Here is a 13,731-nt window from a genome sequence, read left to right on the forward strand (position 1 = left end):
ACGCAGGATGGTTCCCAGACCCAAGGTGGCACCATTTCCAAGTTGGGCTGGTTTGATAGTACCAAGTGACTCCTGCAATCTGCCATCCAGAAGAGGAGCAGGTGAGTTTTTTTTGCCAGAGAAAAGGGCCGTGGTTTGTGTTTGGTGGGCTGTGGCCGAGAGTAGCCTGCTGGCTCCAGAAATTCCACAATACACAAGATGGTTGCCAGACCCAATGTGGCACCACTGCCAAGTCGGGCTGGTTTGATAGTTTCAAGTGGCTCCTGCAATCTGCCATCCAGAAGCGGGGCCGGTGTGTTTTGTTTGTAAGGGAAACGGGCGGAGGTTTGTCTCTGGGGGCCTGTGGCCTGCAGAGTCCAGCTGGTTCCTGAAAATCTATGATAAGCAGGATTTTTCGAAGACCCAAGGTGACACCACTGCCAAGTCGGGCTGGTTTGATAGTACCAAGTGGCTCCTGCAATCTGCCATTCAGAGACAGGTCAGGTAAGTTTTTTTTGCCAGGGAAAAGGGCCGTGGTTTGTGTTTCAGGGCCTGTGGCGTGGAGGTGCCTGCTGGCTCCTCAAAATCCACGATACGCTGGATTGTTCCAGACCCAAGGTGGCACCAGTGCCAAGTCGGGCTGGTTTGATAGTACCAACTGGCTCCTGCAATCTGCCATCCAGAAGTGGGGCAGGTGAGTTTTTTGCCTGGGAAAAGGGCCGTTGCTTTTGTTTGGTGGCCTGTGGCTGGGAGTGACCGGCTGGCTCCTGAAAATCCATTATACGCAGGATGGTTCCCAGACCCAAGGTGGCACCACTGCCGAGTCGGGCTGGTTCGAGAGTACCAAGTGTCTCCTACAATCTGCCATCCAGAAGCGGGGCAGGTGAGGTTTGTTTGCCGGGGAAAAGGGCCCTTGTTTTTGTTTGGTGGCCTGTGGCTAGGGGTGGCCAGCTGGCTCCTGAAAATGTACGATACGCCGGATGGTTCCCAGACCCAAGTTGGCACTAGTTCCAAGTCGGGCTGGTTTGATAGTACCAAGTGGCTCCTGCAATCTGCCATCCAGAAGAGGGGCAGGTGAGGTTTGTTTGCCAGGGAAAAGGGCCGTTGTTTTTGTTTGGTGGCCGGTGGCTGGGAGTGGCCGGCTGGCTTTTGAATAACTTTGATACGCAGGATGGTTCCCACACCCAAGGTGGCACCAGTGCCAAGTCGGGCTGGTTTGATAGTACCAAGTGACTCCTGAAATCTGCCATCCAGAAGAGGGGCAGGTGAGTTTTGTTTGCCAGGGAAAAGTGCCGTTGTCTTTGTTTGGTGGCCTGTGGCCTGCAGAGTCCGGCTGGTTCCTGAAAATCTACGATAGGCAGGATTTTTCCAAGACCCAAGTTGGCACCAGTGCCAAGTCGGGCTGGTTTGATAGTACCAAGTGGCTCCTGCAATCTGCCATCCAGAGACGGGTCAGGTGAGTTTTTTTTGCCAGGGAAAAGGGCCGTGGTTTGTGTTTCAGGGCCTGTGGCGTGGAGGTGCCGGCTGGCTCCTCAAAATCCACGATATGCAGGATTGTTCCAGACCCAAGGTGGCACCAGTTCCAAGTCGGGCTGGTTTGATAGTACCAACTGGCTCCTGAAATCTGCCATCCAGAAGCGGGGCAGGTGAGATTTGTTTGCCTGGGAAAAGGGCCGTTGCTTTTTTTTTGTGGCCTGTGGCTGGGAGGTGCCGGCTAGCTCCTGAATAACTTCGATACGCAGGATGGTTCCCAGACCCAAGGTGGCACCAGTGCCAATTCGGGCTGGTTTGATAATACCAAGTTGCTCCTGCAATCTGCTATCCACAAGCAGGGCAGCTGAGTTTTGTTTGCCAAAGAAAAGGGCCGTGGTTTGTGTTTGGTGGCTGGGAGTGGCCGGCTGGCTCCTGAATAACTACGATACGCAGGATGGTTCCCAGACCCAAGGTGGCACCATTGCCAAGTTGGGCGGGTTTGATAGTACCAAGTGACTCCTGCAATCTGCCATCCAGAAGAGGAGCAGGTGAGTTTTTTTTGCCAGAGAAAAGGGCCGTGGTTTGTGTTTGGTGGGCTGTGGCCGAGAGTAGCCTGCTGGCTCCAGAAATTGCACAATACACAAGATGGTTGCCAGACCCAATGTGGCACCACTGCCAAGTCGGGCTGGTTTGATAGTTTCAAGTGGCTCCTGCAATCTGCCATCCAGAAGCGGGGCCGGTGTGTTTTGTTTGTAAGGGAAACGGGCGGAGGTTTGTCTCTGGGGGCCTGTGGCCTGCAGAGTCCAGCTGGTTCCTGAAAATCTATGATAAGCAGGATTTTTCGAAGACCCAAGGTGACACCACTGCCAAGTCGGGCTGGTTTGATAGTACCAAGTGGCTCCTGCAATCTGCCATTCAGAGACAGGTCAGGTGAGTTTTTTTTGCCAGGGAAAAGGGCCGTGGTTTGTGTTTCAGGGCCTGTGGCGTGGAGGTGCCGGCTGGCTCCTCAAAATCCACGATACGCAGGATTGTTCCAGACCCAAGGTGGCACCAGTGCCAAGTCGGGCTGGTTTGATAGTACCAACTGGCTCCTGCAATCTGCCATCCAGAAGCGGGGCAGGTGAGTTTTGTTTGCCTGGGAAAAGGGCTGTTGCTTTTGTTTGGTGGCCTGTGGCTGGGAGTGACCGGCTGGCTCCTGAAAATCCATTATACGCAGGATGGTTCCCAGACCCAAGGTGGCACCACTGCCGAGTCGGGCTGGTTCGAGAGTACCAAGTGTCTCCTACAATCTGCCATCCAGAAGCGGGGCAGGTGAGGTTTGTTTGCCGGGGAAAAGGGCCCTTGTTTTTGTTTGGTGGCCTGTGGCTAGGGGTGGCCAGCTGGCTCCTGAAAATGTACGATACGCCGGATGGTTCCCAGACCCAAGTTGGCACCAGTTCCAAGTCGGGCTGGTTTGATAGTACCAAGTGGCTCCTGCAATCTGCCATCCAGAAGAGGGGCAGGTGAGGTTTGTTTGCCAGGGAAAAGGGCCGTTGTTTTTGTTTGGTGGCCGGTGGCTGGGAGTGGCCGGCTGGCTTATGAATAACTTTGATACGCAGGATGGTTCCCACACCCAAGGTGGCACCAGTGCCAAGTCGGGCTGGTTTGATAGTACCAAGTGACTCCTGAAATCTGCCATCCAGAAGAGGGGCAGGTGAGTTTTGTTTGCCAGGGAAAAGTGCCGTTGTCTTTGTTTGGTGGCCTGTGGCCTGCAGAGTCCGGCTGGTTCCTGAAAATCTACGATAGGCAGGATTTTTCCAAGACCCAAGTTGGCACCAGTGCCAAGTCGGGCTGGTTTGATAGTACCAAGTGGCTCCTGCAATCTGCCATCCAGAGACAGGTCAGGTGAGTTTTTTTTGCCAGGGAAAAGGGCCGTGGTTTGTGTTTCAGGGCCTGTGGCGTGGAGGTGCCGGCTGGCTCCTCAAAATCCACGATATGCAGGATTGTTCCAGACCCAAGGTGGCACCAGTTCCAAGTCGGGCTGGTTTGATAGTACCAACTGGCTCCTGAAATCTGCCATCCAGAAGCGGGGCAGGTGAGTTTTGTTTGCCTGGGAAAAGGGCCGTTGCTTTTTTTTTGTGGCCTGTGGCTGGGAGGTGCCGGCTAGCTCCTGAATAACTTCGATACGCAGGATGGTTCCCAGACCCAAGGTGGCACCAGTGCCAATTCGGGCTGGTTTGATAATACCAAGTTGCTCCTGCAATCTGCTATCCACAAGCAGGGCAGCTGAGTTTTGTTTGCCAAAGAAAAGGGCCGTGGTTTGTGTTTGGTGGCTGGGAGTGGCCGGCTGGCTCCTGAATAACTACGATACGCAGGATGGTTCCCAGACCCAAGGTGGCACCATTGCCAAGTTGGGCGGGTTTGATAGTACCAAGTGACTCCTGCAATCTGCCATCCAGAAGAGGAGCAGGTGAGTTTTTTTTGCCAGAGAAAAGGGCCGTGGTTTGTGTTTGGTGGGCTGTGGCCGAGAGTAGCCTGCTGGCTCCAGAAATTCCACAATACACAAGATGGTTGCCAGACCCAATGTGGCACCACTGCCAAGTCGGGCTGGTTTGATAGTTTCAAGTGGCTCCTGCAATCTGCCATCCAGAAGCGGGGCCGGTGTGTTTTGTTTGTAAGGGAAACGGGCGGAGGTTTGTCTCTGGGGGCCTGTGGCCTGCAGAGTCCAGCTGGTTCCTGAAAATCTATGATAAGCAGGATTTTTCGAAGACCCAAGGTGACACCACTGCCAAGTCGGGCTGGTTTGATAGTACCAAGTGGCTCCTGCAATCTGCCATTCAGAGACAGGTCAGGTAAGTTTTTTTTGCCAGGGAAAAGGGCCGTGGTTTGTGTTTCAGGGCCTGTGGCGTGGAGGTGCCTGCTGGCTCCTCAAAATCCACGATACGCTGGATTGTTCCAGACCCAAGGTGGCACCAGTGCCAAGTCGGGCTGGTTTGATAGTACCAACTGGCTCCTGCAATCTGCCATCCAGAAGCGGGGCAGGTGAGTTTTGTTTGCCTGGGAAAAGGGCCGTTACTTTTGTTTGGTGGCCTGTGGCTGGGAGTGACCGGCTGGCTCCTGAAAATCCATTATACGCAGGATGGTTCCCAGACCCAAGGTGGCACCACTGCCGAGTCGGGCTGGTTCGAGAGTACCAAGTGTCTCCTACAATCTGCCATCCAGAAGCGAGGCAGGTGAGGTTTGTTTGCCGGGGAAAAGGGCCCTTGTTTTTGTTTGGTGGCCTGTGGCTAGGGGTGGCCAGCTGGCTCCTGAAAATGTACGATACGCCGGATGGTTCCCAGACCCAAGTTGGCACCAGTTCCAAGTCGGGCTGGTTTGATAGTACCAAGTGGCTCCTGCAATCTGCCATCCAGAAGAGGGGCAGGTGAGGTTTGTTTGCCAGGGAAAAGGGCCGTTGTTTTTGTTTGGTGGCCGGTGGCTGGGAGTGGCCGGCTGGCTTTTGTATAACTTTGATACGCAGGATGGTTCCCACACCCAAGGTGGCACCAGTGCCAAGTCGGGCTGGTTTGATAGTACCAAGTGACTCCTGAAATCTGCCATCCAGAAGAGGGGCAGGTGAGTTTTGTTTGCCAGGGAAAAGTGCCGTTGTCTTTGTTTGGTGGCCTGTGGCCTGCAGAGTCCGGCTGGTTCCTGAAAATCTACGATAGGCAGGATTTTTCCAAGACCCAAGTTGGCACCAGTGCCAAGTCGGGCTGGTTTGATAGTACCAAGTGGCTCCTGCAATCTGCCATCCAGAGACGGGTCAGGTGAGTTTTTTTTGCCAGGGAAAAGGGCCGTGGTTTGTGTTTCAGGGCCTGTGGCGTGGAGGTGCCGGCTGGCTCCTCAAAATCCACGATATGCAGGATTGTTCCAGACCCAAGGTGGCACCAGTTCCAAGTCGGGCTGGTTTGATAGTACCAACTGGCTCCTGAAATCTGCCATCCAGAAGCGGGGCAGGTGAGTTTTGTTTGCCTGGGAAAAGGGCCGTTGCTTTTTTTTTGTGGCCTGTGGCTGGGAGGTGCCGGCTAGCTCCTTAATAACTTCGATACGCAGGATGGTTCCCAGACCCAAGGTGGCACCAGTGCCAATTCGGGCTGGTTTGATAATACCAAGTTGCTCCTGCAATCTGCTATCCACAAGCAGGGCAGCTGAGTTTTGTTTGCCAAAGAAAAGGGCCGTGGTTTGTGTTTGGTGGCTGGGAGTGGCCGGCTGGCTCCTGAATAACTACGATACGCAGGATGGTTCCCAGACCCAAGGTGGCACCATTGCCAAGTTGGGCTGGTTTGATAGTACCAAGTGACTCCTGCAATCTGCCATCCAGAAGAGGAGCAGGTGAGTTTTTTTTGCCAGAGAAAAGGGCCGTGGTTTGTGTTTGGTGGGCTGTGGCCGAGAGTAGCCTGCTGGCTCCAGAAATTCCACAATACACAAGATGGTTGCCAGACCCAATGTGGCACCACTGCCAAGTCGGGCTGGTTTGATAGTTTCAAGTGGCTCCTGCAATCTGCCATCCAGAAGCGGGGCCGGTGTGTTTTGTTTGTAAGGGAAACGGGCGGAGGTTTGTCTCTGGGGGCCTGTGGCCTGCAGAGTCCGGCTGGTTCCTGAAAATCTATGATAAGCAGGATTTTTCGAAGACCCAAGGTGACACCACTGCCAAGTCGGGCTGGTTTGATAGTACCAAGTGGCTCCTGCAATCTGCCATTCAGAGACAGGTCAGGTGAGTTTTTTTTGCCAGGGAAAAGGGCCGTGGTTTGTGTTTCAGGGCCTGTGGCGTGGAGGTGCCTGCTGGCTCCTCAAAATCCACGATACGCAGGATTGTTCCAGACCCAAGGTGGCACCACTGCCAAGTCGGGCGTGTTTGATAGTACCAAGTGGCTCCTGCAATCTGCAGTCCCGAAGACGGGCAGGTGAGTTTTGTTTGCCAGGGAAAAGGGCCGTGGTTTTTGTTTGGTGGCCTGTGGCTGAGTGGCCGGCAGATTCCTGAAAATCCATGATATGGAAGATGGTTCCCCGACCCAAGTTGGCACCAATGCCAAGTTGGGTAGGTTTGATAGTACCAAGTGGCGCCTGCCATCATCCATCCAGAAGTGGGGCAGGTGAGTTTTTTTTGCCAGGGAATATGGTCGTGGTTTGTGTTTGGGGGGCCGTGGCCAAGAGTGGCTGGCTGGCACCTGAAAATCCAAGATACGCAGGATGGTTCCCAGACCAGAGGTGGCACCATTGCCAAGTTGGGCTGGTTTGATAGTACCAAGTGACTCCTGCAATCTGCCATCCAGAAGAGGAGCAGGTGAGTTTTTTTTGCCAGAGAAAAGGGCCGTGGTTTGTGTTTGGTGGGCTGTGGCCGAGAGTAGCCTGCTGGCTCCAGAAATTCCACAATACACAAGATGGTTGCCAGACCCAATGTGGCACCACTGCCAAGTCGGGCTGGTTTGATAGTTTCAAGTGGCTCCTGCAATCTGCCATCCAGAAGCGGGGCCGGTGTGTTTTGTTTGTAAGGGAAACGGGCGGAGGTTTGTCTCTGGGGGCCTGTGGCCTGCAGAGTCCGGCTGGTTCCTGAAAATCTATGATAAGCAGGATTTTTCGAAGACCCAAGGTGACACCACTGCCAAGTCGGGCTGGTTTGATAGTACCAAGTGGCTCCTGCAATCTGCCATTCAGAGACAGGTCAGGTGAGTTTTTTTTGCCAGGGAAAAGGGCCGTGGTTTGTGTTTCAGGGCCTGTGGCGTGGAGGTGCCTGCTGGCTCCTCAAAATCCACGATACGCAGGATTGTTCCAGACCCAAGGTGGCACCAGTGCCAAGTCGGGCTGGTTTGATAGTACCAACTGGCTCCTGCAATCTGCCATCCAGAAGCGGGGCAGGTGAGTTTTGTTTGCCTGGGAAAAGGGCCGTTGCTTTTGTTTGGTGGCCTGTGGCTGGGAGTGACCGGCTGGCTCCTGAAAATCCATTATACGCAGGATGGTTCCCAGACCCAAGGTGGCACCACTGCCGAGTCGGGCTGGTTCGAGAGTACCAAGTGTCTCCTACAATCTGCCATCCAGAAGCGGGGCAGGTGAGGTTTGTTTGCCGGGGAAAAGGGCCCTTGTTTTTGTTTGGTGGCCTGTGGCTAGGGGTGGCTAGCTGGCTCCTGAAAATGTACGATACGCCGGATGGTTCCCAGACCCAAGGTGGCACCAGTGCCAAGTCGGGCTGGTTCGATAGTACCAAGTGACTCCTGAAATCTGCCATCCAGAAGAGGGGCAGGTGAGTTTTGTTTGCCAGGGAAAAGGGCAGTAGTTTTTGTTTCGGGCCTATGACTTGGAGTGGCCGGCTGGTTCCAGAAATTCCAAGATACGCAAGATGGATGCCAGGCCCCAGGTGGCACCAGTGCCAAGTCGGGCTGGTTTGATAGTACCAAGTGACTCCTGAAATCTGCCATCCAGAAGAGGGGCAGGTGAGTTTTGTTTGCCAGGGAAAAGGGCCGTTGTCTTTGTTTGGTGGCCTGTGGCCTGCAGAGTCCGGCTGGTTCCTGAAAATCTACGATAGGCAGGATTTTTCCAAGACCCAAGGTGGCACCAGTGCCAAGTCGGGCTGGTTTGATAGTACCAAGTGGCTCCTGCAATCTGCCATCCAGAGACGGGTCAGGTGAGATTTTTTTGTCAGGGAAAAGGGCCGTGGTTTGTGTTTCTGGGCCTGTGGCGTGGAGGTGCCGGCTGGCTCCTCAAAATCCACGATATGCAGGATTTTTCCAGACCCAAGGTGGCACCAGTTCCAAGTCGGGCTGGTTTGATAGTACCAACTGGCTCCTGAAATCTGCCATCCAGAAGCGGGGCAGGTGAGTTTTGTTTGCCTGGGAAAAGGGCCGTTGCTTTTGTTTGGTGGCCTGTGGCTGGGAGTGGCCGGCTAGCTCCTGAATAACTTCGATACGCAGGATGGTTCCCAGACCCAAGGTGGCACCAGTGCCAATTCGGGCTGGTTTGATAATACCAAGTTGCTCCTGCAATCTGCTATCCACAAGCAGGGCAGCTGAGTTTTGTTTGCCAAAGAAAAGGGCCGTGGTTTGTGTTTGGTGGCCGGTGGCTGGGAGTGGCCGGCTGGCTCCTGAATAACTACGATACGCAGGATGGTTCCCAGACCCAAGGTGGCACCAGTGCCAAGTCGGGCTGGTTTGATAGTACCAAGTGACTCCTGAAATCTGCCATCCAGAAGAGGGGCAGGTGAGTTTTGTTTGCCAGGGAAAAGGGCAGTAGTTTTTGTTTCGGGCCTATGACTTGGAGTGGCCGGCTGGTTCCAGAAATTCCAAGATACGCAAGATGGATGCCAGGCCCCAGGTGGCACCACTGCCAAGTCGGGCGTGTTTGATAGTACCAAGTGGCTCCTGCAATCTGCAGTCCCGAAGACGGGCAGGTGAGTTTTGTTTGCCAGGGAAAAGGGCCGTGGTTTTTGTTTGGTGGCCTGTGGCTGAGTGGCCGGCAGATTCCTGAAAATCCATGATATGGAAGATGGTTCCCCGACCCAAGTTGGCACCAATGCCAAGTTGGGTAGGTTTGATAGTACCAAGTGGCGCCTGCCATCATCCATCCAGAAGTGGGACAGGTGAGTTTTTTTTGCCAGGGAATATGGTCGTGGTTTGTGTTTGGAAGGCCGTGGCCAAGAGTGGCTGGCTGGCACCTGAAAATCCAAGATACGCAGGATGGTTCCCAGACCAGAGGTGGCACCATTGCCAAGTTGGGCTGGTTTGATAGTACCAAGTGACTCCTGCAATCTGCCATCCAGAAGAGGAGCAGGTGAGTTTTTTTTGCCAGAGAAAAGGGCCGTGGTTTGTGTTTGGTGGGCTGTGGCCGAGAGTAGCCTGCTGGCTCCAGAAATTCCACAATACACAAGATGGTTGCCAGACCCAATGTGGCACCACTGCCAAGTCAGGCTGGTTTGATAGTTTCAAGTGGCTCCTGCAATCTGCCATCCAGAAGCGGGGCCGGTGTGTTTTGTTTGTAAGGGAAACGGGCGGAGGTTTGTCTCTGGGGGCCTGTGGCCTGCAGAGTCCGGCTGGTTCCTGAAAATCTATGATAAGCAGGATTTTTCGAAGACCCAAGGTGACACCACTGCCAAGTCGGGCTGGTTTGATAGTACCAAGTGGCTCCTGCAATCTGCCATTCAGAGACAGGTCAGGTGAGTTTTTTTTGCCAGGGAAAAGGGCCGTGGTTTGTGTTTCAGGGCCTGTGGCGTGGAGGTGCCTGCTGGCTCCTCAAAATCCACGATACGCAGGATTGTTCCAGACCCAAGGTGGCACCAGTGCCAAGTCGGGCTGGTTTGATAGTACCAACTGGCTCCTGCAATCTGCCATCCAGAAGCGGGGCAGGTGAGTTTTGTTTGCCTGGGAAAAGGGCCGTTGCTTTTGTTTGGTGGCCTGTGGCTGGGAGTGACCGGCTGGCTCCTGAAAATCCATTATACGCAGGATGGTTCCCAGACCCAAGGTGGCACCACTGCCGAGTCGGGCTGGTTCGAGAGTACCAAGTGTCTCCTACAATCTGCCATCCAGAAGCGGGGCAGGTGAGGTTTGTTTGCCGGGGAAAAGGGCCCTTGTTTTTGTTTGGTGGCCTGTGGCTAGGGGTGGCTAGCTGGCTCCTGAAAATGTACGATACGCCGGATGGTTCCCAGACCCAAGGTGGCACCAGTGCCAAGTCGGGCTGGTTTGATAGTACCAAGTGACTCCTGAAATCTGCCATCCAGAAGAGGGGCAGGTGAGTTTTGTTTGCCAGGGAAAAGGGCAGTAGTTTTTGTTTCGGGCCTATGACTTGGAGTGGCCGGCTGGTTCCAGAAATTCCAAGATACGCAAGATGGATGCCAGGCCCCAGGTGGCACCAGTGCCAAGTCGGGCTGGTTTGATAGTACCAAGTGACTCCTGAAATCTGCCATCCAGAAGAGGGGCAGGTGAGTTTTGTTTGCCAGGGAAAAGTGCCGTTGTCTTTGTTTGGTGGCCTGTGGCCTGCAGAGTCCGGCTGGTTCCTGAAAATCTACGATAGGCAGGATTTTTCCAAGACCCAAGGTGGCACCAGTGCCAAGTCGGGCTGGTTTGATAGTACCAACTGGCTCCTGCAATCTGCCATCCAGAAGCGGGGCAGGTGAGTTTTGTTTGCCTGGGAAAAGGGCTGTTGCTTTTGTTTGGTGGCCTGTGGCTGGGAGTGGCCGGCTGGCTCCTGAATAACTTCGATACGCAAGATGGTTCCCAGACCCAAGGTGGCACCAGTGCCAATTCGGGCTGGTTTGATAATACCAAGTTGCTCCTGCAATCTGCTATCCACAAGCAGGGCAGCTGAGTTTTGTTTGCCAAAGAAAAGGGCCGTGGTTTGTGTTTGGTGGCCGGTGGCTGGGAGTGGCCGGCTGGCTCCTGAATAACTATGATACGCAGGATGGTTCCCAGACCCAAGGTGGCACCAGTGCCAAGTCGGGCTGGTTTGATAGTACCAAGTGACTCCTGAAATCTGCCATCCAGAAGAGGGGCAGGTGAGTTTTGTTTGCCAGGGAAAAGGGCAGTAGTTTTTCTTTCGGGCCTATGACTTGGAGTGGCCGGCTGGTTCCAGAAATTCCAAGATACGCAAGATGGATGCCAGGCCCCAGGTGGCACCACTGCCAAGTCGGGCGTGTTTGATAGTACCAAGTGGCTCCTGCAATCTGCAGTCCCGAAGACGGGCAGGTGAGTTTTGTTTGCCAGGGAAAAGGGCCGTGGTTTTTGTTTGGTGGCCTGTGGCTGAGTGGCCGGCAGATTCCTGAAAATCCATGATATGGAAGATGGTTCCCCGACCCAAGTTGGCACCAATGCCATGTTGGGTAGGTTTGATAGTACCAAGTGGCGCCTGCCATCATCCATCCAGAAGTGGGGCAGGTGAGTTTTTTTTGCCAGGGAATATGGTCGTGGTTTGTGTTTGGGGGGCCGTGGCCGAGAGTGGCTGGCTGGCACCTGAAAATCCAAGATACGCAGGATGGTTCCCAGACCAGAGGTGGCACCATTGCCAAGTTGGGCTGGTTTGATAGTACCAAGTGACTCCTGCAATCTGCCATCCAGAAGAGGAGCAGGTGAGTTTTTTTTTGCCAGAGAAAAGGGCCGTGGTTTGTGTTTGGTGGGCTGTGGCCGAGAGTAGCCTGCTGGCTCCAGAAATTCCAAGATACACAAGATGGTTGCCAGACCCAATGTGGCACCACTGCCAAGTCGGGCTGGTTTGATAGTTTCAAGTGGCTCCTGCAATCTGCCATCCAGAAGCGGGGCCGGTGTGCTTTGTTTGTAAGGGAAACGGGCGGAGGTTTGTCTCTGGGGGCCTGTGGCCTGCAGAGTCCGGCTGGTTCCTGAAAATCTATGATAAGCAGGATTTTTCGAAGACCCAAGGTGACACCACTGCCAAGTCGGGCTGGTTTGATAGTACCAAGTGGCTCCTGCAATCTGCCATTCAGAGACAGGTCAGGTGAGTTTTTTTTGCCAGGGAAAAGGGCCGTGGTTTGTGTTTCAGGGCCTGTGGCGTGGAGGTGCCGGCTGGCTCCTCAAAATCCACGATACGCAGGATTGTTCCAGACCCAAGGTGGCACCAGTGCCAAGTCGGGCTGGTTTGATAGTACCAACTGGCTCCTGCAATCTGCCATCCAGAAGCGGGGCAGGTGAGTTTTGTTTGCCTGGGAAAAGGGCTGTTGCTTTTGTTTGGTGGCCTGTGGCTGGGAGTGGCCGGCTGGCTCCTGAAAATCTATTATACGCAGGATGGTTCCCAGACCCAAGGTGGCACCAGTGCCAAGTCGGGCGTGTTTGATAGTACCAAGTGGCTCCTGCAATCTGCAGTCCCGAAGACGGGCAGGTGAGTTTTGTTTGCCAGGGAAAAGGGCCGTGGTTTTTGTTTGGTGGCCTGTGGCTTAGTGGCCGGCAGATTCCTGAAAATCCATGATATGGAAGATGGTTCACCGACCCAAGTTGGCACCAATGCCAAGTTGGGTAGGTTTGATAGTACCAAGTGGCGCCTGCCATCATCCATCCAGAAGTGGGGCAGGTGAGTTTTTTTTGCCAGGGAATATGGTCGTGGTTTGTGTTTGGGGGGCCGTGGCCGAGAGTGGCTGGCTGGCACCTGAAAATCCAAGATACGCAGGATGGTTCCCAGACCAGAGGTGGCACCATTGCCAAGTTGGGCTGGTTTGATAGTACCAAGTGACTCCTGCAATCTGCCATCCAGAAGAGGAGCAGGTGAGTTTTTTTTGCCAGAGAAAAGGGCCGTGGTTTGTGTTTGGTGGGCTGTGGCCGAGAGTAGCCTGCTGGCTCCAGAAATTCCAAGATACACAAGATGGTTGCCAGACCCAATGTGGCACCACTGCCAAGTCGGGCTGGTTTGATAGTTTCAAGTGGCTCCTGCAATCTGCCATCCAGAAGCGGGGCCGGTGTGTTTTGTTTGTAAGGGAAACGGGCGGAGGTTTGTCTCTGGGGGCCTGTGGCCTGCAGAGTCCGGCTGGTTCCTGAAAATCTATGATAAGCAGGATTTTTCGAAGACCCAAGGTGACACCACTGCCAAGTCGGGCTGGTTTGATAGTACCAAGTGGCTCCTGCAATCTGCCATTCAGAGACAGGTCAGGTGAGTTTTTTTTGCCAGGGAAAAGGGCCGTGGTTTGTGTTTCAGGGCCTGTGGCATGGAGGTGCCGGCTGGCTCCTCAAAATCCACGATACGCAGGATTGTTTTAAACCCAAGGTGGCACCAGTGCCAAGTCGGGCTGGTTTGATAGTACCAACTGGCTCCTGCAATCTGCCATCCAGAAGCGGGGCAGGTGAGTTTTGTTTGCCTGGGAAAAGGGCCGTTGCTTTTGTTTGGTGGCCTGTGGCTGGGAGTGGCCGGCTGGCTCCTGAAAATCCATTATACGCAGGATGGTTCCCAGACCCAAGGTGGCACCAGTGCCAAGTCGGGTTGGTTTGAATATACCAAGTTGCTCCTGCAATCTGCCATCCACAAGCAGGGCAGAGGAGTTTTGTTTGCCAAAGAAAAGGGCCGTGGTTTCTATTTGGTGGCCGGTGGCTGGGAGTTGCCGGCTGGCTCCTGAATAACTACGATATGCAGGATGGTTCCCAGACCCAAGGTGGCACCAGTGCCAAGTCGGGCTGGTTTGATAGTACCAAGTGACTCCTGCAATCTCTCATCCAGAAGAGGGGCAGGTGAGTTTTGTTTGCCAGGGAAAAGGGCAGTAGTTCTTGTTTCGGGGCCTGTGACTGGGAGTGGCCGGCTAGTTCCTGAAAATCTACGATACGCAGGATGTTTCCCAGACCCAAG

This window comes from Ammospiza nelsoni, chromosome W (assembly GCF_027579445.1).
Source record: "Ammospiza nelsoni isolate bAmmNel1 chromosome W, bAmmNel1.pri, whole genome shotgun sequence".
Taxonomy (NCBI): Eukaryota; Metazoa; Chordata; class Aves; order Passeriformes; family Passerellidae; genus Ammospiza; species Ammospiza nelsoni.